The sequence below is a fragment of the Nematostella vectensis genome, chromosome 2, assembly GCF_932526225.1.
Source record: "Nematostella vectensis chromosome 2, jaNemVect1.1, whole genome shotgun sequence".
In the NCBI taxonomy this organism is placed as follows: domain Eukaryota; kingdom Metazoa; phylum Cnidaria; class Anthozoa; order Actiniaria; family Edwardsiidae; genus Nematostella; species Nematostella vectensis.
In genome coordinates this window covers 20,748,472-20,775,962 of record NC_064035.1, presented here as the reverse complement: position 1 = coordinate 20,775,962, position 27,491 = coordinate 20,748,472, and the positions used below count along the sequence as shown (strand labels likewise).

The following is a 27,491-nucleotide window of genomic DNA, read 5'->3' as shown; positions in this document are numbered from 1 at the left end:
AAATGGAACAATTTAGAAGCCAGCATAAAGAAACTGCCTAATATAAGCTCTTTTAAGAACGCTTTTCGTCATAAATATCTTAATGAACAATTACTTTTAAATCATTTTAATATTTCGAATTAACTCATATATAAGCTCTTTTAAGAACGCTCTCCGTCATAAATATCTTAATGAACAATTACTTTTAAATCATTTTAATATTTCGAATTAACTCATATTTTATTTTATTTATTTAATCTTTTTTTTTTTTTTTTTTTTTTTTTTTTTCTCCTTTTGGTCTGGGTGGGAATAGTATTTTTATAATTTGTATTGTAAATAGATATTTTATATATATATATATATATATTTTATATTGTATTATTTGTATGTATGAGTTTTGAGGGCCACAAGTTTACTAGTGTATTACACTATTAAGTGCCACCCTCTGTAAATAAAGTTATTATTATTATTATTATTATACTCTACGGTTGCGAATCATGGTCACCTTGTGTTTACAGTCGCCTCTATTCATGACCCTGCATTCCACCTGACAGCAGAGGAGTACTTTGAGAAGACGGGTGTACATATAGACATACAGGACATTATGGAGAGGCCAGAGGTGTATATCATTGGCAGGTGCTCTAGCAGTGATGTAGGGACACAAACAACCTTTTCGTTAACGACAATTTACGCTGAAAAGCAGCAAAGACAAGGTCAAGTTGAGTCCTTCGATGGTAAAGGTGAAGTCCAGTTGGATAAAGTGTGGACCTTGGACAAGTTACCGATCTCGAACTCATCAATACCATCATCAGAAGACATCAGAAAGTGTTCTCATTTACAAGGAATCGACTTTCCCGAAATTTCGAAGGTTACCATCCTTATCGGTAGTGATGTTCCCGAAGCGCATTGGATTTTTGAGGAACGCCGTGGAAGACGAAAACACACACATTGATTGGAACAGTCGGAAATCAGACGGGACAGTCAGGACAAGTAAATTTTGTAAGCGAAGACTAAGAAATGCTGACGGCAAAGATCGATCGACTTTACAACGGAGACACCTACGTCAAGAGAACCTATGTCGATAGAGGATCGTCGAGCCCTAAGCATCATCGAGAAGTCGGGAACGCTAGTAGATGGACATTACTAGCTTTCTCTACCATGGAAGGTTGACAATCCGCGCTTTCCAGACAACAGAACCACAGCCCTTAGACGACTATGCTTATTAAAGCGACGACTACTGAAGTATGAGGTCCTCCATCGCCAGTACACAGCAACAATAGACGAATATATTTCTCAAGATCACGCCAGACAACTTCCTACAGACCATCAAAGCAGCGATGACAGTCCGACTTGGTACCTCGCTCATCATCCAGTATTTCACCCGCAGAAACCCGACAAAGTGAGAGTAGTTTTTGACTGCGCAGCCAAGCATAAGAACATCTTATTGAATGATATGTTGCTTCAAGGTCCTGACTTAACCAACAAGCTCGTTGGAGTGATTATACGCTTTCGTCAACATCCTGTGGCCTTTATGGCGGACGTAGAATGATGTTTCATCAAGTCAAGGTCTCACCACAAGATTGCGAAGCTCTTCGATTCTTATTGTGGCCGGGACATTATTTGTCAACAGCACCAGTTGAGCATCAGATGCTAGTTCACATCTTTGGAGCAAAGTCATCACCGAGCTGTGCAAATTTCGCTCTAAGAAAGACAGCAGAGAATAACAAGGCTGATTTTGGTGACGCGACAGTTGAAACTGTTCTGAGGAACTTTTACGAAGATGATTGTGTCAAGTCCGTGCAGACTACTGGCGAAGCTCTTAGTCTGGTACATCAGCTCTGCAACAGACGTGAGGTACTTGTCTCGATTCCAGAAAAAGAGCAAGCCCCTTCATTAAAAGACAAGGATATTGATCTGGATGATCTGCCGATAGAGTGAACCCTAGGAAAGACATGGAAAGTTTAAGATGTCTTCAGTTTCCGAACTCTTCAAAAGAGATCCGTTTCCACGAGACGTGGTATACTATCCATGACATCGTCAGTGTACGATCCACTTGGTCTGGCAGCACCACTTGTACTGCCAGCTAAGAAGATCCTTCAAGGCTTATGCAAGAGCGACTATTCATGAAGTTATTCCAGACGCAGAGCTCAAGATGTCACAGATGTAGTCCAGTCAATCTATGAATTTTAGGGGGTCGAAGTCAAACTAATTGCAAAAGAATTTCTGCGACCGTAGATTGATAGATCTTAGTGCCCTTACTAACATATTAAAAATTCCAAAAAATTCCTCGGGGCAAACATGCTTAAAATTAAGGGCAAAGTTTCAGCGTTTTACCACAGGGTACCCGCGTCGCGTAAAATTATAAAAATGTTAAATAAAAATGAATTTGTTATGTTTTGGGTTTTAAAAATGCAAACACTAGTTAGTAAGAAGCGAACACTTTGTTTTTATGTATGATTTGAAAAGTCTCAGATTAAACAGCGATAGAATCAAAAATTAAAACAACAATCAAGTCGATTCCTGTGTGGCGAGGAACGCCTGGTTGATAATCGTTTAGTCACATCAAGCACTGCAAGTTCATCGGGTTTCTCTCCAAATTTGTCGATATTTTCATGCTTTTTTTGTGCTTAATTGTGGTAGCAGTTGTTATAGAGGCTGACAGGGATTTAAGGTAAGCAATCAGAAAAAAAATAATGATGTTTTATTCGCTTTATGAAATCGTTTCATTCACTACACATCGCGAGTGACAATCGCACACGAGCCAATATCGAGCTCGAGTGATCTACGAGACACAAGCCAATTGTAAATAGTCTTATTTTCTAGTTTGTCTACATTTTTTAACCGTTATCAAAGCCATGATAGTTCTTTTCGAAAACTTGTTCCGTTAATTCAAACATCGAGAGTGGAATTTCTTTTAAAATTGTGTTTTTTGTTTCCAAAAGGAATCATGTAGAAGTAAAGAGGTATCCCCCACCACGCGCCGTTATGGCGTGCTGCTTTTGCAACAGGCCTATAGATGTAGTCATTGCGGTGGCACTGACGGAAAAGGGCTGCAAGACAATTAATGAGATAAGCGATTGCCTGGAAAGTAGTAATATCCATGTTACCTCTGGTCAACGTGTGCACGTCAAATGTCGCCTTGACTATACACGGAGACCAGCAGCAAACAAAAGTGTCGACGAAAACAAGAATCCGACAGTAGCAGCACGTCGATCTGGCAGCCCGATATTCAATTTTAAGGAGCACCGCCTCTTTTGTGGTCAACCGGCAAAGTACAATCACCGAAAACGTGGCTCGGATGTCTATCCCGTGCGAACCAGTGATTTTCAACATCGCATATTGCACATCTGCAATACCAGAGAAGATGATTCGGGAAAGATAGTCCTCAGTCGGATAGAGTTCGCGAGCGATCTGCACGCAGTGGATGCTGTTTATCATAACTCATGTAACGTGAACTTTAGAACTGGTAAACAGATTCCTAAAGGACATGACGGAGAAGGCGAAGAAAAGTACCAGAAACGAACTCTCGGCCGCCGGACTGACACCATCAAAGATGCTGCATTTCTGAAGGTAGCAAGATTTTTAGAAGATAATGACGAAGAGCAATTAACTATTTCCGATCTTGTTTCCTTAATGGAAATGTATCTCGAAGACGACAATGAAGCCCCCTACAGCAACGTCCCTATGAAAGCTAGATTACACCAACATTTCGGTAATGAAATAGCCATTAATTCTATAAACAACCAAAATGTCGTTACATTTCGGGAAACAACAGCAAGTATAATCAGTGACTTCTACAAAAAACCTAAGGGCGATGATAGCGAAGTCGAAAAAGCGAAGATTATACAAACTGCAGCAAGATTGATCAAGAGTGAGATTAAAGACCTACCCACTACAACAAGCGATTATCCCTCTAGCGATGAAATGTCCTCCGTAGAAAAAGCGTTAGAATATTTACCAGATCTTCTTTTTTTGTTCGCAATACGCGACAGTGCAAAAGTATGGCAGAAGTGCAGCCGTGCACCAGGGCACAGACATTCCCAGCTATACACCGGATAAACAAGTTCAGTACATAGCGGACAATGTGGACCATAATACGCGTACTTTAGATGGAAGCGGCACATTCCATGGTATGGGTATCATTGCAGTAATCACTCCTTCCTTAATCGGCAAGAAGCTTATTCCGAAGAGAGATGTGACTTCAGACGTGGTGTTTGACGGATATGAGTCTGGGCCCTCAACCAAAGATTCTACTCACGAAAGAAGATCCAGTGTATGTGGTCCCTCTGTGGAATTTGATGGCAAGATGGTATTGAGAATTAAGAAAGACGTATTTCTCAGTAATCCAGCGAATAAACAGAGGTTCATTTATCTGCTAGGTGACAAGCTCCAACGCTCAGGATACACCGTTTTACATGCCCCTGGAGACGCAGACTTGGCAATTGTCGAAACAGCCATTCAGTTTGTCAAGACCACTACAACTGCTTTGGTCGGCGAAGATACAGACCTTTTGATTTTGCTATGTCACTACGCTGATGCGAACGATCATGATATTTTGTTTATGCCTCAGACAAAGCAAAAGTCAGGTACCATGAGAGTTTGGAACATAAAGAATACAGTTGAGGCACTTGGTCCCGACATTTGCAAAAACATCATGTTCGCGCACGCAATACTAGGTTGCGATACCACGTCTGCTCTATCATCAAGCAGATGCTGCTAAGAACGATATTGCTGCAGCAGGGGAGACGGCCCTCTTGTGTCTGTACAAGGGTCTCAAAGATGAAACGCTGGACTCTCTCCGTTATGCAAGATTTTGTCAAAAGATTTCGACCGGGAACACACAGGTTCGACCAGAGAGCCTGCCCCAAATATCTGCTGCAGCCATCTACCACAGCCTTCGTGTGCATCACCAAGTACACGGTGGAGAGGTATTGCACTTCCACCAGAAGACTGGGGGTGGAAGGAAGTGGACGGAAAGCTCCTACCGCAAAGAACCGATCAATCTGCAGCGCATCCTTCTTTGCTGGAACTGATTAGATGCAACTGTAAGACAGGATGCTCTAGTCGAAAATGCTCTTGCAAAAAGGCACGACTTAGATTGTACTGCTGCTTGTGGTACTTGCCGTGGACAAAGCTGTGACAATTCCGCCCCACCTGACCTAAGCGAAAGTGATTGATTCGTGTATTATCTCGCTCAGCATTATGCTCCTGCCTCAATGGCATTGTCGGAGCTGTCTACAACAGCCTTCGTGTGTATCAACAAGTACAGCAGTGGAAAGGTCTTGCACTTCCACCAGAAGACTGCGGGTTGAAGGAAATGGACGGAAAGCTCCCACCGCAAAGAACTCTAGTCGAAAATGGTCTTTTGCAAAACGTGGACAAAGCTGTGATCATTCCGCCCCGCCTGACCTAAGCAAAAGTGATTGATTCATATATATCTCGCTCAGCATTATGGTCCTGCTTCAATGGCATTGTCGGATCCGTAAAGATTATATGAAAACACCGAGACAAACGATCTTTTCAAACGCTCCGTTTCAGATAATTAAAGAAATTTGTATGCGGATTTGCGGATAACTTTTTTTGAGGTTAATAGTCAATTGAGCCACAAACATTTCCCATATAGTACCAAATACAATGGAAGTTAATAAAATTCTACTTTGGGTTTCATTCAAATGCTTTTCTGGCGTCAAATGTCCTTGTTACCTCTTAAATCCATTACTTCCTTGTTTTTACGACGCGGGCACCCTGTGGTTAGCTATAATTTAGTCTTTTGAGTAGAAAACATTCCGAGAAGGCCAAAACACGCTTAGAAATTAATCAAATCGTATTTTTGTTTTGATGAAAATGATTTCTATCATCCCCTTTTGATATTTATTGTTTAATACACTAATGCTTATGTATTACGACATGGGTACCCTGTGGAAAAAAAACTGTCAACTTTGAACTTAATTTTAAGCATGTTCGCCTGGAGGAATTTTTTGGAATTTTCAGTGTGTTAGTTAGGTCACTGACATCTATCGATCTGCAGTGAGAAAAATTCTTTTGCAATTAGTTTGACTTAAAACCATAGATTGACTGGACTAATGTTACAGTGCCTAGATGTGTGAAACTACAGCCATTGTCTAAATTACAGTCCATACAGCTGCACCATTTTTCGGATGCTCCAACTGAGGGATATGGCGCCGCGTCATATTTACGCGTTCAAGATACTGATTGTGTTGTGACCTGCAATTTATTGCTCCGGAAAGCAAGAGTAGCACCATTGAAGTCAGTCACAATCCCTAGGTTAGAGCTCACTGCCGCAACAGTCGCTGTAAAGCTACACAAACAGATCGAAAAAGAACTCGACCTACCAGTGCACAATACTTATTTCTGGACAGATTCGACGATTGTTTTGCAAAGTATAGAGAACAAATCTAAGCGTTTCAAGACCTTTTTTGCTAATCGGCTATCAACTATCCACGATATATCCAGCCCAGATCAGTGGTTTCATGTGAGTTCTGATATGAATCCGGCCGATTATGCCTCTCGAGGCCTGAAGACGAGTGACGGAGAAGGTTCAAGTATGGCTAAATGGTCTACAATTCCTAAAGAAGCAAGAAGAATGTTGGCCTTCACAACCAGTTAATGATACTTGTGTCGAGAAGATCGAAGTTAAAAATGTGAGCAGCAACCATGTGGGCAGTAATGTGAAAGAGGGTTTAGACAACATGATTGAGAGGTATTCCTCCTTGTATGCCCTCCTGAAAGGAGTTGCTTGGATGATGCGATTTAAGAAGTACCTAATACATCAGGTGCGCCGACCATCCAACGTTGATCTTAAGATAGGAGATCTCACGGCTCAAGAGATTTCAGAAGCCGAGAACGAGATAGTGAAGTATGTACAACGACAGAGCTTTCCGAGGAAAATGAAAATCCTGGAGGTTGAAGAAAGAAAGAGAACAGAAGAGGAGAAGGACTACTCAAGATCTTCAGGTCGCCGATTGAACAGAGCGCCATACACAAGTCCCCTTTTAAAGCTCTGCCCATTTGTACTCGATGGATTGATCCGAGTCGGAGGACGTCTTGATAGAGCATTGATCCAATACTCATCACAGCATCCAGCCATTCTTCCACGTAAGCATCACATCATTCCACGTAAGCATCACATCATTCGTCAAGTTCATAACAAGGAAGGTCATATGGGTCCAACCCAAGTGCTATCAAGCGTTCGCGAGAAGTATTGGATATTGAAAGGAGGGGCGGTGAAAGGCCAAGCCTCAAGATCAGCTTATGGCTCCACTTTCATTAGCGCGCGTCACACCTGATAATCCACCATTTACCTTTGTTGGAATTACTTCGGGCCTATACAAGTCAGAGTAAAGAGAAGTTACGTAAGGCTATATGAATGCGTTTTCTCTTGTTTAACTATGCGTGCAGTTCATATCGAGATTGCCCACGAGTTAACGACAGACTCCTTTCTCCAAGCCTTCTCAAGATTTGTGAGCAGGAGAGGACCGCCAAGGGAAGTCTTCAGCGACAATGGAACAAACTTCAAGGGAGCAGAAGATATCAGAGAAGCCTTGAAAACCTGGAACCAAGACCGTATCAGAGATACCATGGGAGAGAATAAGATCGAATGGCATTTCAATCCCCCCAAAGCAAGCCAAACAGGAGGAATTTGGGAGAATCATAGGTTCAATTCGCAGAATCCTGCGCGTCTTACTTGCTAACCAGACGGTGGATGATAAAATACTCAGTACTATGATGGCAGAGACAGAGAAAATTCTGAATGATCGCCCCCTGACGCGTATCACAGATGACCCAAACGACCTAGAACCCAAGCGCTGGCGTCATGCACAGTACCTATCCAATATTTTTTAGAGACGATGGGTGACAGAGTATATATATGCAAGCTCTTCAAGAACGTCAGAAGTGGCTGAAACCAAGGAGAAATCTCAGCAAAGGAGATCTAGTACTAGTTGTGGATGAACCATTACCTCGTGGACGGTGGCCTATGGGAGTGATTGATGAAGTAGTTCCCGACAAGTTCCGTGCTGTTCGCCATGTGATGATCAAGACTGCACTCTCCCATCTGAAGAGAGATGTACGCAAGGTCTGCCTACTAGAAGCAGCATCTGGACCAACCTAGATGTCAAGATCTGTCTTAATGTTTGCAAACGACTTGTGAATTTACAGACCCACTACTGACGACTTACAGATGAATGGACTCATCCAGTGCTCAGAAGTACCATCTGATATGAAACACTATTCATAAATTAATTGTTGTGTCAGGACTCAATGGTCCTTCGAGGGGACGGTTTGTTACAGCGAAACTCTGAATTTTTGTGTTACAAGATGTTTTGTTAATACGTTTGTACACCCTTTGTTCGTTACCGGTTTAGTAGTTTCTCGTTAACACATCGTTCTATTGTTATTAGAGTCCTTTGTCTAAGTCATGCTAATTTTCGATAAGTACACGTAAACATTCTGTATATATTAGTCACTGCAATTAAGATTTATTTAGTTCGTCCTCTCTGTCGTCTACTCGTCTGTATATTGTCACCGTTAAGGTAAATTATTCCCTTTTTTCTCGTTTATTCAATTTTTAACATATCATAGCGGCTGCTTTATACTTTTATCCATGTTTTTTTATTTGTGTTATAGTACCGTCAATGTGGAGAATAAAATGAATTACAAGTTCACATGGTTATTTTACAATCACGGCGCGTCACTCTGGTGACAGAGGCTGTTTTGTCACTTGTACCACAATATGACCAGCAGTTGACAGATTGTTTAAACCAGTCAATGAATGATAATTCTTCAGAATATATATCCAATAGACCATTAGAAGACCACGACAAACAAGAAATGACTTCCCGCTGCACTGAGAACCCACCTGAAACAAACAACAGTGATCCACAAGTGCCAGAAACAGAATTTCTCACCAAGCTGGGGAGAGTTTTTCTTGTGAACACAGAGGAGGTTAAGCAATTCGACCATGCTCGCAGTCTTCTTAAGGAAAACCCAAATCGAGCAGATGTAGCTTACACGTATGAAAGCAAATTGACTGACATCAAGTCGTGTTAAAACTACGAAATTAAAAGTGAACAAATATATCAAATCATGGGAGAAACAGTACTTTAAAGAAAATAGCACATTTGCTTCTGTAGCTCAAATGAAACAAAATGCAGTAGCATCAAATTACCTAAGACAGATAAGATATGCTGATGTTCTTTTGAGAGAATGGAAATAAATCAAAATTATCTTTTGGTTTTTGGCATAAAATTTCAGCTCACAAGGAAATGCTAAGAACGACTGGACAAAAGGTGAGTGTTACTGTCTTTTGTGTTGAGAAAATAAGTCGAACATTTGGTTTGGATCGGGTATTCGTACCCAGACGCAGGGGCCTAAAAGGGTGTGAGAGTGAAGTGGGTGTGATTATACAGTGTGGTGATGTGGTAGGGTGATAGGGAAGAATGGCTAGTAAGATAGTGTGGAGTCGGGGTGGTAATGTAATTATGGTAGGAATCTAGGTGTGTATTACAATGGTTGTGGTGTGGAGGTAGATTTTAAAATTAGGGAGGTTGCAGTGTAAATGTGGGGTAATCCCAATACACAGGGGCCGCAAGGATGTGTTCAGCAATCAATCGAACAGTCAGGTTCCTGTTCGATTGTGTTTGAATGCCGAACCTGCAATCGAACTTCAATCAATTGATTTGAGTTTGATTGAAATTTCGTTTCGTTTGCTTGGTTAGGCCAGGCATAAAATAAATAAAACCAATAATATAATAATTTTCAAATCTACTTAAAGAGGTGCGTAGCGGGTTCCCCTAATCCCCTTCCCTTCTCGACCGACAAAAGCTGGGGCATTTCATTTTGAATGATCGTCGAATAAGGTACTTTTTTCTTGATATCTTTGGCCGGTCACCCCTCTCGGCAAATTCTGGCTATGCACTTGATGTTCAAATAGCATGTTCTCACAGCTCTGTGTGTTAACGTAATCCTATTGTAAAACAATAAGGTTGGTATCACATCCCATCATGGTGTTTTGTATTTGTTCTCCTTTAGAGGTATTTGCCATCATCATGGAAAGTAAAGCGGGGGCGTAGCCATGATTTGTGCAAGCGAAGTTATTGTATGGAAAAAGTATCCGATCCGTCAACAATAAATCCCTTAAGAATCGGATTTTGGCGCAGCATCTCAACCATTTGCTCCTTGTTCTTTGATTCTGGTCAGGGATTGCTCCATTTTAATGTCGCACGTCTCTTTTGAGATATATTTTTTACGATGACCGTTTTTTCGTCCTTAATGCATGCTGTTTTCCATTTGCGGCGGATGTTTTGCTGATCCTTTGTGCTTTGGTGATCAAGTGATTCTCTGGATTATCTACAACGCGGATATAAGGGTAAGTTTGTACATCAGCTTTGGTAGCGCCTATTATTTCTTCATGTGTGCATGCAAAAAGTCAACTTACTGACTTGATTAACAATCAACGAAGTAATATGGCGTCGTTGAAAAAACTGTTGGGTATTAAGTCATAGCTTTAGCGAGAGACAAAAAAATCCCAGCAAAATAAAAAAGTTGGTTGTGTATAATTCTTAAATTAAATGTAGCATCATCATCACTTCATTCTCAACAAAATTAAAGTTTAATATAAAAAAAACGCATAAATATGTTCTTAGTTATTAGTATTCCATTACCTTATGACTTTTGTGGCCTTTCCGATGTAGGCTTATGCTTTGAATACTTATAAGCTTAAGCATACATTGTTGTTGTTGTTCATTCGCCCTTATACACTATGTGTATATATATGTCTATATAGAGACAAACGAACACCGGTGGTGAGACAGAGAAGATGTGGCCGCAGTACGGTCTTGTTCTCATTTCCACTAAAAAGGTCGGGGTCGTTAAGAGCAGCTACGCTAAGGAGAAGATGCGTGTTGGGGGGTACATAAAAGTACAGTGGTCAAGAAAAACCTAAAGAACCTAGGTGTTGGTGGTGGCAGGAATGAAAACACGTGTTTTATGTTGTACGGTTTATTTGGATTCTGCTGGCTGTTCCTTGTTTTTTTGCAATAGGATTTGTTGATAGTGTTGATGTGTCCCGACGGTCGATTTTTTGCTATCGTTCTTTCACTATATCATTTAGCTTATCAAAGATTGTCTTTCCCATCTGAACGTAGAGAGCGGTACCAACGAATTTCAGTGATGGCTCAGTCAACTTTCGATTCGATCTGATTTTCATTGAGCCTATCAACCGTTCCAATCCCGCTCTGCCTATATTTAACCTCCCTACATCAAATATCAGGCTTTTATTTTAGCCAAGCCAATCACCGCACGTGTTAGTAGTCTATGCCAATCGGCGCGCTTGGCTGAAGTGTGTAAAAATCCGATCTAAGAGATCTAAGGTTAGCGTGGAAAGGTAAAACCTTGGCTGACGTTTTCCTATCGAATTAAGGTGTGTTTTCATAATTACAAGCTTTTTCTCTCCAATATTAAGGCACAGCATTCAAGCATTGTGGCCTTTTTCTTAATGTATATCGTCAAGGAATCTTAATGGTTCAAGGAGCTTCTTTGGACCACCTTTCCCTATAGCGATCACAACATAGATTGTGATGAGCAAAACTTGTCATTATTGACAAAATTGAGTCCTCATGGGAGCTAACATTAAAACTTTCAAGGTATAAAATATTGCTTTCGAAGGGACAAGAAATGAATTGTCTGTGAACACGTAAGCTTAATGTATCGTTGAAATTATACAAGAAATGACAAGTCACTTTGTGACTTCAAATCTTCAATTTCAACTTTTAATTTTATCAGAGAAGATTTAACTTACATTTTTGTCTAACATATAATTGTCTTTATTTAGAAAATACACAAAGAAAGGCTGACATTCGAAAACGTAAAACAACTAACATTTACAAATAAACCTGAACACGATCTGGTAGTAAGCTATCTGATTTTTGCTATTTGAAGGATTTAAGCTTCAAACCGGTTTACGTTCAAATGCTCGAATTTTTTTGGATCCACCATCATCGCATATTACATATACTTATCCACACTTACACACCCACACCTACCACGCAAACCATCACAGCTGCTGTGAAAACCATGCCCATTGTAAAACCATCCATAACCGAACAAACCCCTCCAATTGCCACCTCAACTGATACTTAAACCACACAAAGCACCCCAATTGCTACCACACCTTTATCGTTAACCACACACACCACATTAATTGCCACCACACCTGATTCTTCAACCACACAGACCACCCTAATTGCCACCACACCTAATGCTTCAACCACACAGACCACCCTTATTGCCACCACACCTGATGCTTTAACACACAGACAACCCTTATTGCCACCACATCTGATGCTTCAACCACAAAGACCACCCTAATTGCCACCACATCTGATGCTTCAATCAAAGATCACCCTAATTGCCACCACACCTAATGCTACAACCACACAGACCACCCTAATTGCCACCACATCTGATGCTACAACCACACAGACTACCACACCAACATCATCTACTGTTACACCATCAACATCATTTACAGACAGCCTTATCGACATACCGTTTCCTTTATCCCCTCTATTACCATCGTATTCATCACTTATGTTGGATCCTTCACCGCCTGTTGGTGATCATGTTGTGTCTCCTTTTCCTTCTTTTAATACCAGTAATTACTCTCAGTCATCGCTAACGCTTACACCTAACAACCCGCCAAACACTTTACCTTTATTTATAACATCTTTTGTGCTTTAATCTTCTGTGATTGTCTCCAAATCGGGGTGGACAAGTAAATTTAAATATCAATGGTGGGATGGGAAAGGCCCTTAACCCCATCACCAAAACCTATATTATTTACTCTTTTTTAAAATTCTTTCCTTTTTCCGATAGTGAGGACCGCAATAGAGATTCCAAGGTGGTTACAAATGCCATCAATTCCAACCTCGCGAAGAACAAATCTGTTCTTATTGTATTTATGCATTGTATATGTATATAACTTGTATTCATTGCAATGAAAATTAATATTATTATCTGCAATAAAAAAGGAAATGGAAATGCTTTTTGGAAAGAACGATTCCTACCTTCAATTTTGCCAGTGTCTGTCAGTCACAGCGATTTGAAACAAGTAACAAACTTTAACCATTTCAATGCAACTACAACCAATAATACCATTCAAGCCAGAACAATCATGTTAGGGGCTGAAATAGGATTCTGGATTTAGTGGAATACTGATAACTCAAACTCCACGCTACTCCAAATCACCCCAAAACCCTAAACTAATGTTCACTCATTCCTACCCGAACAACTTGAACTACTAAAACAGTTCTTTCTCAAGGTGGATGGCATTTCGTGTGACTTTTTCGCAATGATTCTGTTCAAGCCTGGGATAACTATAACCCAGGGCAAAGGAACATATGACTACTTGTTAACGTCATATTACAATAAAGATGCTGTGGTAATTTTCTGACCTCCAGGTCGTCCCTCTGGTGTCAAGGTTTCCACCGACCAGGATGGCACAAAAGCATGGTTTCTTCTCTGCGGATTCTTCATTTATGTTGGCCCCCGCTTCTTTTCACGTTCTTTTTTTATTTTGTTGATGTGCTCCATTCGTAGAACTAGAGAGATGCCCCCCCCTTTGTACTATACCTGTTGTACAAACGATTCCACTTTAATTAGTGGCTGCTTTCACCGACAAAGAACCAGCAATCTGAACTTGTCTGACGTTGTAGAGGATACCCTTTGTCCGTTGGATGAAGATGCGAAATTTCACAGATACAACTATCAAGAAAGACTGCAGTAATTAAGGAGTAGAGAGACTTAAACGGCTGCCAGAGGAAAGCAGTGCCGATGGAATGGCAGAAGTCAAATGAGGTTTGAATACGTAACAATGGGAGAGAGCAAGAAGCTTCAGATTGGAACAAGACAACTTCAGTAGCAGATATGTTAAAATACTATCTCGGACTACTGAGAACCTTCTATGCGCAAAAAATTAGAACTCAATGGTAAAACTCCTAAATAATGTCTGAAAGTGCTATTGGAAAAGCTTAAGGTCATTCCGCCTGCTTTATACATGACTATTCTAAAAAAATGTACTTACTTCCACCAAGATCAGATTCACTCGCTCTACTATGGACAAACACAAGCATCCATCCATGTAACGATATTTACACTGACCACCTGCCCTGAGCGACGAGGACATTTTCATCATCTCGCCGGATATCAAACATGATGCACACATGACATCGGCTGCAAAATTGACGTAATGCATGAGTGAATTGATGTATGTTAAGCACAGTACAAAATTCGTCACTTCATGGGGATGTCAGCATGTAAGTGCCGGACTTTGGCTAAGTGACGCTCAAGAACTATTTTGAAACCTCGCATGCAAAAGGTCCCAAAGACGGCGCTGGGGCTAATCTTAAGAACAAATGTGACATATCGGTCATTAAAAGACAGGTTGTGGTTCAAAATGCGAAGGAGCTATATGATTGCAAATCCTAATTTTGTAGAGCCTTCTCTAACTTAAATAGAAACCGACCTTATTGACAGTTTTCTTTTAAGATTGTGGAATAAAAGGTTCAATTGGTTATCAATCGAGCGAAATACCAAAGGAAGCAGTTAACTAAATTACCAAGGATTCGCTGCAGATTAGTGCGTTTGAATACCAAGAGAGGAACAAGTGAGACGTGGTCATCCTTCATTCCTTGATTTCGGTTCATCCTTGCTGACGAAATAAGATTGCCGCGATCTACACAAATGGATGAAAGAGCACATCAAGCTGTGGGAAGTCTTCTTAACCAATCATAGGATAAGAATGCTCTAGGACCAGTACAGTGTGTTGCCCCAATTACGGCTGGGTTTTTGCATTTAGCACCATAACTTTTTAACAATAAAAATAACACTTTTTAATTTTGCCAATAACAAGATTAGACCTTAACCTGATAAAATAATTTATATACATTTTTTTTAATTTAGGGAGCCGTCGAGAAAGAAACAAACTAATATCCGGGTCGTGCTTAAAAGGCAGTAATTTATAGTTTTGGCTATCTACATAGCCATTAGAATGTGTTTAGAAGTTTGACGAACTAAATATTTGGAACATTTTTACAAGCTGCTAATTATGTTGCAATTTTTTTGCGAGCGTTGTCTTTATCATATGATTGCACAAATTGTCACAACGTTTATATGTACCTCCAAAATATAGTTTAAATGCAAAAACTAATCCCTATTATCTTTTAAAACATATTTCCAATAAGCAGTCTATTTGTGTCCTTGTTTAGGGACACTTCGTAAACAAGCACTGCAAATTTTCAAAACGCTTTCATTCTTCTAAATTAGATCAAAGAACTTCTATTCTATTGTAAAATTAAAAGTGCTTCATTCCCACCAAAAAAGTTGGTATTTTTTTAAACTCTAATTTACCAGAAGGACTGTTTTATGTAAAGCGTTGAATTCACTGCGCCGTTAACTTTCAAACTACGCGAACTAAAGTTCGATTCACCTTCAAATAAACTTGAATTTTCCCGCTGGTAATAACGCCAACAACGTAATTACTACAGCACACGTGAGTATTTGTTACTAATTAGGTAACGTAATATGTTTTTTATTTGCTTTCGTATATTTTAAAGAGGCTTTCGATGTAAACTGTCCGGAATAGGGTATGGTCCGTAATTGGGGGAGAACACACTGTTTAATCAACAAGGGATTCCAATTTTTAGTATTTTTATATGGAACCAGCATTTCATTTTCTACAACAATAGAATTAATATATAGTAAATACTAAAAGAAATATTGAAAATAGTATTAGAAGTATTTCATGTTCGGCAAATTGAGGCAACAGTTGTATTAGGGTGCTCAGAGCAGTGATTAGAGGCATTATAGATCCTACAGTATCTGTTAACTATTCTGCATACTCCTATGAGGATATGTTATTTTCCACTGGAAACATTTCAACACAAGCTATAAATAATTTCTTGGATTACCATGCAGTAAAGTGCAATAGGTTTTGCACCATGATTGGACTTCACAAAATCCCCAAACCCTGAGATTTTAACATAAAACTACTAAATATATGGACCCTTATCGCTTGGTGGTGCCCACATGTAAAAGGCATGGACATAATACATTCGTGCAACAAGCTTAAACATTTAATGACTTAGATAACACATGTTCTTTTACTGTTGAACCTATGGAAAGTGACTTTCTGAGTTCGAGAGATAGTTATCACTATTCACTGGTTAATTAGGCTATTCCAAACATTAAAGGTCTGACAAACAAATCCCCAGTTTTTGGATAACATGCATGGCAACAGATACTAATAGTTTTAATGCCTGAATAATGCGAATTTATTTTTGTACATAAAACTAAAATTTATGTGGAGGGCTGTATAATTTAAAAAAAAACCCTGAACTGGTGTCTAAACCTTGACACAACTGGATTCGTTTATAGATATTTTGCATAAAGAAAACAAAAATAAAAATATTCTAATCTTACAGTTTTGTATGTGAGCAACCAGTACTGAAATAATTAGTATAAAATTTGTATTTGTTGAAGAAATTATATTATATACCAGGAAACATTGTTATTATACCATAAACAATCGCTTTATAATGGTTTGAAAATAATATTGGGAAGGGGGGACTCATAATTAGAGGTGTTTCCAGGATATTTGGAAAGCATTAAACATCGAATATTTTCTTAATCAGAGATTTGAAAAGCATTTAGAAAGCGTATTTCATACTTAACACAGTGCGTATTTAATTGCGTATTTCAAGTATTTCAGTTCGTATTTCAAGCGTATTTCATACTCACACAGTCGCAAGCTCTGCAGTGACGAGAAAAATATTGCAAACAGTTTTAATTGCTTCTTCGCCTCAGTTGTTACACGCCTCAACAAACCCTTGGAACTGATATTATGCAGAGGAGACGTGTGGGGTTTTCGATTAGATTTGATCGATCAATACCCGACTTTAAAATCCAACCGGTGACAGAGGCGTTTGTCCTTGAGTTAATCAAACGTCTAAAGGCAGGGAAAGCTAGTGGATTGGATAATCTCCCCTTGTCTGCTTAAAGAAGCTAGCGAAGTTATTGTAAAGCCGCTGACATGCACCATCAATTAATCGCTCTCACAAGGAGTTGTACCACAGGAACTTAAATCTGCAAAGGTGACCCTTATTTTTAAAAAGAGTGTGTCTATTGACATTACCGTCCTTTCAGCGGTATCCAAGGTCCTCAAAAAGGCTGTCCATTATCAGCTCTATAGTTTTCTGGTTGCGCACAAACTGCTGAGCCCTTTTCAGTGTGCTTTCAGAAAAATGCAAGATCTTAATGAATGCGGACGACACTGATATACTTCACTGATAAAGACTCTAGTGCAATCAGTAGTGCTCTGACTAACGAACTGAATATTATAAATCAGTGGCTTCTCCACAATGATTTCTTTATGCATCAAGGCAAAACAGAGTGTGTGCTGTTTAATACAAGTCCGAGATTATCATCGGCCGACGTTTCAGTTAATGGAAAGCCACTCAAAAGAGTAAATGAATACAAATATCTTGGAATATTCTATATGGAACCCTTTATTAGAAAGACTACGCAAATACAATATATAAATTGTTTATCTGGCCAGTCCTAGATTACTGCGACACAGTATGGAACTGCTGCGGTCTCGCTAATACCAATAGCACGCAAGTGAGTAATGTGCATGCGTAGTTAAAAAAGTTGCCTGACCTGATGGTTAGTCGTTGTGTAACCAACATGGCGTCTTGTTCACTCGCCCATCCCTAAGGAATCTTAGTGTAGACCAACCTCACTGACTAACATCATCATGATAATTTTCGAGCGTCTTGTCTGCAGAACCGATATCTGGCTCAGACACGCTTGATTCATCGCTGGATAAAGTTATCAACCAAGTTATCAAGCGCTGGGCGGAGGAAAACCGAGTTGCACATGAAAAAGACCTTCGAGATTGTAGTAAAATGTAATTCCTCAGAGGGTATAGTTTAAAAGAATGAACTTAACCTGTAAAGGATCACGATCCATGAGGATGTAATTGGGAGACTCAATTTGAAAACATATTGTCGAAAGCTAGTTCCAGATTGTGTATTTTAGGGTCTGTAAACACTATGGATATTCTTCACATGAGCTCACAGTGCTTTTTAGTAAAACTTTTCCATTTCTGATCTCATCTCTAAGAAAGACAGAAGTTGTAAATATGAAGCACCAAAATGTTGTAGAACTACTCGTAGTAGACATTCTCGACCTCGTTTAAGAATACGAATCTGCAGGATTAGAGACAGAGAACCATCTAGACTATCATTAAAATAAGTTTTACGATCTTTGAAATGTAGAAAACTAAGAAAGAAAAATGCTAGTATGGTCAAGAAGTCACACCCGGCCTCTTCTCTTATGCACTCCATTGCAAGTGATTATAAACGATGAAATATTCGATTTACTGGGAGACAAGACGCTTTTTATAGTAATTTTTCATGAATCCAAAGAAATCAATCTCATAATCATGACATATCAAAGCAAAATATCTTATTATAGATGTAGAATTAAACCCAGGTCCTTTAACAAATGACATAACTAGTGCATTAGCTAATACAAGGTCTGACTTTGTGTTTCGCTATAGACTTTTGAGAAAAGGTTTAAGACCACTAGATGTTGGTGGTGGAGGTGATTGTTTATTAAAAGCCTTATCACATCAGTAATATGGTAATTCAGATCACCACTTAGAAATAAGAGCTGCTGGTGTTCAATATTTAAGAGAGAATCCAGATCGATTCATAGAAAGCAATCTAGCTTCTTCTTGGTTAGCATATTTATCCAATATGTCTTTGCAAGGAACATGGGCAGATAACATAATAATACAAGCTGTAGCTGATGCGATGAACTTAAGGATTCACATCATTGAATCTAATGAACATTTTTCAGAGCTGACTTTAATTGAAGCATCAAATGTCATTCAGAATCCAAGGTCTGTGTATTTAGGCCATTTGGGTGAGGTGCATTATGTATCAACTCTTCCGGCATCAGAAGAAAGAAATAAGCAGTGAAGCTAATTCGTCGAAATCTACTGAGAATACTTTCAAAAGAAAGTCAAATCCTTGCACAACAGATCATAAGGATGATCAAACAAAGCTAAAAAAAGTAAAAAAAGACGATACAGAGCATCAAAAGCCTCTCCAGAGCAAAAGGCAAAAACAAAATGAATACAACAAAAATTATAGGGCATTGAAATATTCTCCAGAACAAAAGCACAATGCATATATGAGAAGTTATAGACAGAATTGCAGTAAATATACTCAGTTTTGGGTATCAAAGTTTCACAATATAGTCTCATGACCGTCGTCATGGTCGGTTGTCCTTGGAGCTCTGGAGGGAAAATTTGTTAAGCCGTCAGGCTTTCTTCCCTTCCTGCTCGTCTATTTGCTTTTCAATGTCGTATATGTATTATCTGTAATAGTGTGTTCATTGAAGGAAGTGAATATTCAATTTATAAAAGTGCTTTGGCAATGTTAGTCTGGCTAGCGACCTCAAGGCGATGGAGGACCTCCTCGATAGAAAGTTCGACGAGAAGCTACGACCCATGAAATCAAGCCTCAAAGATCTATCCTCACAACTGGCGGAGGCTGTGAACTCGCTTGCTTTTCTGCACGACCAATGTGATATACTAACCAAAAAAAGTGAAGTTTCTTGAGTCGGTTCTTTTGGCTAAACAGCTTATATACTATGTTCCCTACAGAAGACTCATTTTCGGCGCGATTTTCGTAAATTTTTCAGATTATATTAATACATCTATGCTTTATCAGATTCCGCTAGATTCACTCTTCTTGGAAATCAAATTAATTTTTGTCATGCGAGTTAAAAGGAAGCAATATTTTTATGTTAAAATAAAAATCTCGAAATCTGCGCGTTAAATTCTATTCTAAATCTACAGTAACACCTAACAATACTCCAACTTGAAGCACACGAATTTTTGGCTTAAAACTGACCTGTCAAACTTCCCGATTGATGAATCTTTATTTCACGCCAAAATTGTCTTCGCAATATTTGAAAAAATAAATGCACTCTTGCCTACAAAGATCCATCCCCGAATTTACGCCCCCTGCTAAGTCCAAACCCTAAGGCAACTTGTGTGAGAGGGGCAAGAGGACCAGTGTTGCACAAGAATAAATTTCAGATAGTCAATTCGAGAGTATTTTTGTTAAGATAATTTGAAAACTAAATAATTTTTCCTTTTCAACATTTTAGCGTAACCCGCTCATCTTCCAAACTATTACCCGACGCTATTGTTGAAATAGGCCTTACCGAAAATACTTGCTTGATGTAGTTGTATGTCGAACCTGCGTTTATGAGAAACTAGAATCAAAAATTGAGTATCTAAACGCGCTTCAAACGAAGCCCACGCTAGTGTCACACATGGTAATCGACGATAGCTGCCTTGTTTGTTTCACATGTGACAAAGTTGCACGAGCGGAAATGAGATCCCTTCCAGCCATTAAAACCAAGCGTTCCAGCAGCATTTTTATACCTTCAATGTCAAATAAATAAGTAGCTAATAAATAAATAAGTAGCCCTTGGGAGGGAGGGAGGGAGGGAGGGACGGACGGACGGACGGTGTAAACAATCGGTTAAGATTCGTCAGTATCCGAAGACACTCGGGGAACATCGTCTACCAATGAAATGCATTTGCCTTATCATGTGATATTACGACAAGCGTGCTCTCTCACACGGATCGATTTCCTGCACATGTAGTATTACAGAGGCGAGTTTTTGGCATTTAATGTTATGTTAATTGTTAGTGTTACTTGTTTACTTGCTAGGACTTCTTGTGCTTTAAGTGCACGATTATTCACTTGAATGCGCTAAGTTTTCTGCGGATTGAAAGACTCAATACGAAAAAAACCTGGATTGAAAGATTAAATCCGAAATCACTGGCTTGTAAGCCACAGCCAACAACTCTCGGCCAACAGACTTGGCCACAATCCACTAATAAATCACGGAAACCAAATAGATATCCAAGTCAATTTACACCTTTTGTTGCTATAGTTAATCAAGGCAAGAAGTCTACTTCACTAACAGTGGTGAGAAGCGTGTACAAATGAAACGCGATCTGCATTTAGTCTCAGTGCTACGATTGCATTGCTTCGTTCGTTTGCTCGCTTAAATTTTTCTGCTTAATATGTTTTTCTACTTTGCACTTCTTTTTGGCATTGAAATTGGTTTGATTACTATAGTATTTTTAGGCTTTTTAACCAACTTACGTATCGATATTCGTGCCTGGAGCATCGAATTAGATATCTGTGTTTTTGATTGCCTAATTCATCCCGATCATGACGACGTGCCAGTGTTTTCAGAAAGAATTCTCAGATCTCGATACGACAAATTTATTAATAATGGAAAAACTAAGTTCCGAAAAAGTTGTCGCAAAATGGACCGTGAACCAAGCAGGTTGCCTGTTAAGAGAATTTGTCGGTTGTTGAACATGTCTCGAAAAATAAGGCGAACTTTTCGCAATCATATAGCTAAGGAATTCCAAAACTCGTCTAAAAATTCATGAATTGGTTAGGAAAGGCAAAAAGAGATCGAATACAAATTTTAGTGCTACTCGAAATTCTTTTAGACATACTCCACATTGTTATTTTCATAAGAAAAAAAAAGATGTGCTTCTTTTCCTTTCAGAAAAATGAATAAAAAAGAATTTAAATCAGTTTATGCCCATATCAGGAAAAAAATACCCACCAACTATAAGCAGAAAGAAATTGTAAATTAAAAACATTTTGTGATTCTACTTTAAACTGAGAAATTTTTCCCAAGAGGGGAAATCTTAGTGAGATCTGGGGATATTGAAATTAACCCAGGGCCAAAAACAATAGATAATAGCAGGAAATCTCCACTGGAATTGCTAGAAATGAGATTCGCTGAAAACGGATTGACTTATTTAGATTGTGAAGGGGATTGTTTTTTTTCGAATTGTTGCAACAAAGTTATATGGATCTCCCAATTATCATATGGTGGTGCGACAAACTGATGTTAACTTTTTGATAGATAATCCCAAACAATTTTTGGAAGGTATTATAAATATCTCATGGGCATCCTACCTAAACAACATGTCACAACAAGGCACCTGGGCCGATCATGTTACTATACAAGGAGTCTCTAATGCAATGAATATAATAATACAAGTTTTGAATCGAATGAGACTTTTTCTCCAATGACTGTCAATAATCGAAATGATCCACCTTCTGCTATTACTATCGGTCACCTAGGTAAAACCCATTATGTTTCTACTGTTCCAATTCGTATTACCAGGAGCAATGAAAGACACCCATCTGCTAATAACATCAATACTCACAACACAGTTACTGAAACAAAACAACAACCTCAATTTATCGTTTTAGACAATACTGATAAGGAGAAAATTAATACAGAAAGAAAAAGCTACATGCAAGAATATAAGAGGAAAAAAAGATCAAATGAGAATTTAAGCAATCATGATAAGAAAAAAATTCAACTTCTTCGAGTTACATAAACACGACTTATCCTCCACGAGCTTACCAGCAGGGGATACCTTTAATTGCCTGTCGACCTGTTTTACAACCGATAACTGCGCATTATACGCCCATTTTAATTTTATTGTTTTCAAATTTTCCCGCAAGGGTTGCACTTTCGCACGTGTCACATCAGCTGGACCTCCAACTTGGCTAACGGGTTGTTATGCTTATGAATGTGACGTCACGTGCAAACCAAGAATACGCTGACACCGTGCTGACTGTTGATTCAAATAAATTATGTAATAATCTAAAAATATCCTCCTTGACAACGAAATTCCAATTTTTCTCGGAATTGAATAAATCGAATTGATTTTTATTTCTTTACAATGAAGAAGACAGTATATCATGAATTATTCATTTCATTATTTCATAGTGTTACGCCTGTCAATTTTAGCCTAAGAACACCCGATGGATACTTTGAAGTTCTTAAAACCTTCCACTTACATCAATCTAGCCAAAAGAAAGCAAAGATGAACTTTCAAATTCTGAAAAGGGAATTGAATTTGATTGAAATTCTAATTGTCTACAGCGCTTTGAAAATTTGAAAAGTTTTGTCAGGAAAATCTAAATCTAAGTATTTTCCTTAAATCCGTTGAAATTCAGTGACGGCAATTCCACCAGATATTGGCGAAGTACTTTCTATTGCAATGCTCCCCACAATGAAGCAATAAAAAATCTAAAGCTGAGAATTATATGCGAAAAAAGAAATGGTTTATTTGTTGTAAGCTTCAAAAATAGCGCACGCTCGTGAGAATGTCGCCATTCTTGATTGCGCATGCAGCGCACGCACACAATGCAAAAACAAATCATAGACTGCTAAACTTTGCAGATTTGTTTCCTGAAGTTAAAAAATCCTAAAAAACAAGTAACGTGTAACCATATAAAGATCTTAAGCAATAACCAAGAAGACATGGAGACGGAACCACTTAAGCGCGAGCATATATTTTCTCATGTAATTGGATTGACATCTCGATCTACGTCATAAATGACTGGACCCGGACCTTCCAGTACATGGCCTTTTTCCGAAGGTTGACCAAAATACCTCAATTTAACAGATTTGAGTTTTTCGCGCGTTTTATAGGGTCCAGAAAGAACCACACATACCATTTGGGAGATATATTATATAAAGTATCGACCAGATCAATCTAAAAGGTTTGGACTTAAAAAACAACAACAATAGAAGATGATGTCGAAGTGACCTACACAACAGAATACACTGTATTGCATTTGTTTGTCACTTTGCCTCTGGCCTATTTACTGGGATACCTGTGGTAGCCCAGTTGTAAAATGCAACTGTTTTTTTTTTCGTCGTCTTTCCTAACAACGTACATTATTGTGCAATGCCCAGGAAGTCCATGCACCATTGTGTGTGTATTTTTTTAGTGTACTTGCTGCGACCTTACTCAGGCCTCATTTCGTCACCGCTGGCCTAGTTACCGCAGAAGGAATGCACAGCTCTACACTGCAAACTCTGTCATGGTCACCATCTTGGATTTTGTCATTCCACCTCTCAGATCCATGTTATTTGTGCAGTGGAAAATGCCAGATTCGCGATTCTATTACTGTAAATTTCACCATAGCTTTATTTTCTATCAAGTTATTGTGAAAAGTCGTGTTAAACTCGGAATGATTACGGAAAATTTCGCTGTGTTGTACATTAGCGTCGCGTTGAGACCCGTGTAAACTTCAAACTTGCAGTCAATCAAGCCTCAAGACCTTATTTGTGACCTGAACACTCAAGAATGAGCTAAAGGTATTTACCTCAATTTGCTTGGTCTATTCGGAAGTAGATATTTGAATCAGCTGATGAGGACTGTCTACTATATATAAATCGCCATTTTGTGTTTTTTCATAAAGGCTTCTGTTTAGTTTTTAGAACACGTTTCTTTTCGATAAGCTTTTCTTTTCTAAAATCAAACCTCTATCCCTCATTGAATGTCTTTATATGTTTTCTGGTTAATAGTTGCATTAAAAACTAAAAGTTAAGCTTATACGTTGTCTTCGTAGTGTTTTTGCGCCTGGTAGCTTACTTACTGAAATAATGTTCTAATTCCATGTCCGGTATTCTATACCCCTCCCCTTTGTCTCCAAAAACTGTGTTTGCTAAAAAAATATGAAAGCATAAATAGATATTTTTGCTTACTTTGCACGTAAAAAAAAACAAATGCCGTGAACAATGAAAACAATTTATATTGTTATTATGGCTCGCTTTTGGTGTAACAGCACCAAAGTAGAGAGCATAACTAGCATAGAGAAGGCACATTCACGTACAGCTAGCATTGTAATAAAATTCAGAAAATTCTTTTTTGCCCTAATCAGTGTTATGATATGGCATTTACAATGCAACTCAATATTATATATATATCTTTATTAATTCAAAGGTGGTGATTGCAGAAAAATCTGAGTTTCTTAGGCCATACGTCTTAACACAGTGAAAGCTTCATGTGATGGAGGAAAAGGACAAAGATTAGACCCTTTAAATGAACCCAGTGATAAGTCCTTTGTTAACAATGTCACAAACCAGTAGAGTAATACTTGTAGGTAGGTGTGGTTAATAATGCAACAAATGATTGTTTTTTATTTAAGTAAATGCCATTTATATAATCTAACAGTGTTATAATCTAACAGGCTTAGTCAGGAGTCCTTCAATACATTGTTTGTACCATTGACCTATTTCTGCAAATAACCTTTCCATAGACAGTTTGTTTTTAGGATAATAGAAGGAGCCCACTGTTACAATGAGTGTAAATTACCAATTCTAGGAGATGTCTGGTTCTCAGATTTTGGTACCACAATTCGTTTGCACAAATGATTGGCTCCTGCTATTACTCTTCTAATTTTGCTAGAAATTCAAATTTTAATTTTGGATTAAATATGGGTGCATTGCAGGGCTGGAAATTGCAGCGGTATCAGTTGCATTTGTAACTTTTGCCATTTGCAACTTATTTCACAGTTAACATGTTACTAATAGTCTGTAAAATAGAATCACTGTGCAACTACATCAACCAGGCCATGTTTAGAAGTTAACAAATCAGAAGCAATTATAAAACAAGAGATCCAAAACTTCCTTGCACAAGAAGCATAGAAAAATTATGTTTGCAAAATAAATCTCATAAAAATGGAAAGCAAAAATTTCAAAATGTCAAATTATTTAGTATTCAGGGGCGGTAAGGGTTATTTTCGTGATCCGTGAACAGCATTTTTTGTTAATCGTGAAAATACAAATTGAAATTCGTGATCCGTGATTGCTTCCTTCGCCATGATTCGTATATGGCGAAATTTAATCAGCGTGAATCATGATCTGTGCTCTCCATTGTTTGAAGCAGTTTATCGTGAAACGTGATTTATGTGGCTAAATGCAATTTAGCCGAAGTTAAAACAGAGACGGTGGGACCCATGCGCACCCAGGGTCTCTGGCAGTCCCCTCCCCGCTCAGTTTGCCCCTAGGGACAAGCGGAGAACGCCTATGTGCATGTGATCCCCACGAGGGGTTAGTCGTTAGCGCGTCCCGGTCGTGGAATCGGCGCCTCAAGCGGCCGGCCCGATTCAAGCGTACATGACCAAGCTATGGGGCTGTTGCTAGCCTGGCCGTTGCTTATACTCAGACCCGCGCGGGTCGGCTGCTAGCGGTCCACGGTCATGGGGTCAACACCATGTCGGGCTGGTGTGACTCAAGCGTACATGACTGGACTATTGGTTGCATCGGGTGTTTATTTTGAAGCAGCAGTTATTTGGGAGCTCAGAAATGCTTGATAGCAATGTAGTAGTGGCAGCTATTAATGTGTAATCGGATAATTTCCGCACTCTACTTAAATTTCAAAATTCAACATGGCGACGATTCACCCTCCCTGGTCTTAGAAGACAATAAAGAGCAAAACTCTTTGCTTGTTTTGTATTCCAGGTTAATGAGAATTCTTTAATGAATCTATCCATACCGGAATTCAAGCACTAGATAGTTAATTTTACGATTGTCAACCTTTATGAAATATATTTTTGTAACGAAAGTTTAAGTTTGTAAAATAATAAAAAAATAAATCGTAAAAAAATCTATTGACTAGACTGCAACTAACAATGATCGCTACGAAAATGAAAAGTCAGTGAAGGCAGCAAACAAATATGTAATTTAGTGGTACATCCATGCTTTTGATTTTATGGGTTGTCCCTTTAACTTTCGCGGATTAATGGTAGAAAAGGGGAACCGCGCCGTGGCTCGTTTCGCGGGAAATAAAACTCATACTTTTCGACTTGTGGAGGTTTTGGTGTTCTCGATATTCAAGGTGAGTTAGTTGTTTTTGTACAACGTAAACAAGTATTTTTAATAAACAATATGAACACTGTATGTTAAGTCTAGTTCTGATAACCGAATAGAGGTTTATTTCTCCGCAAATAAAGATATCCCTCTCAATCTATACTTATTTTTACTTGAAATCACACAAACTTTGAAAGGATCAGGCAAAGAAATTGCCGGGACTAAGTCTTTTCGATGTTATTTTCCAAGTGCTCTATACTGTCATTAGTTTTAAATCATTTTTAAGAATGGGTTTATCTCTTTTTATATTTTGTTACGATACATGCGAGCCAGACACTTGAAATATATATATTTTTCTCATTTGCGCCGGTAAGGTTTTCAGGGGGTAGAAGGATGCGTTTTTGTGACGAAAGGCCTTATGGGGCCTCTCGTCACTATGCCATCGGTTTGAGTGAGTGAAAGAAAGAGTTGTAAACAATAGAATTTCACTTGAAGCAGGCGTTCCTAGCGGTCATTCATCGAACACGTGATCGTCGTCGTAGATGTCGCTGGCGAAGAGGGATCGGATTGATTTCGGATTACGACGTTGTTTTGAATTATAGTCCACGAGCAAAAAATGATTGGAGTCAAACATGTGCTTTCTCTTCGCACTTCTCGTTTGATTTCACGAGCTCTTGTGAAGGTGAGTTGATTTAATACTT

The 27,491-nt window shown here is 38.8% G+C and overlaps 2 long non-coding RNA genes across 2 annotated transcripts; one reads left to right on the top strand and one right to left on the bottom strand.

Moving 5' to 3' along the window:
* Window positions 1–13,571: 13,571 nt before the first annotated feature.
* LOC116612881 lies at window positions 13,572–17,919 on the bottom strand. Its single transcript, XR_007306841.1, has 2 exons — window positions 14,615–17,919; window positions 13,572–14,229 (listed from the first exon to the last, which is right to left on the bottom strand). It is a non-coding gene; the product is annotated as an uncharacterized LOC116612881 (long non-coding RNA).
* A 6,026-nt stretch (window positions 17,920–23,945) lies between these two features.
* LOC116612879 lies at window positions 23,946–26,564 on the top strand. The gene is made up of 2 exons (XR_004294025.2): window positions 23,946–24,294; window positions 24,923–26,564. It is a non-coding gene; the product is annotated as an uncharacterized LOC116612879 (long non-coding RNA).
* The last annotated feature ends 927 nt before the right edge of the window (window positions 26,565–27,491 follow it).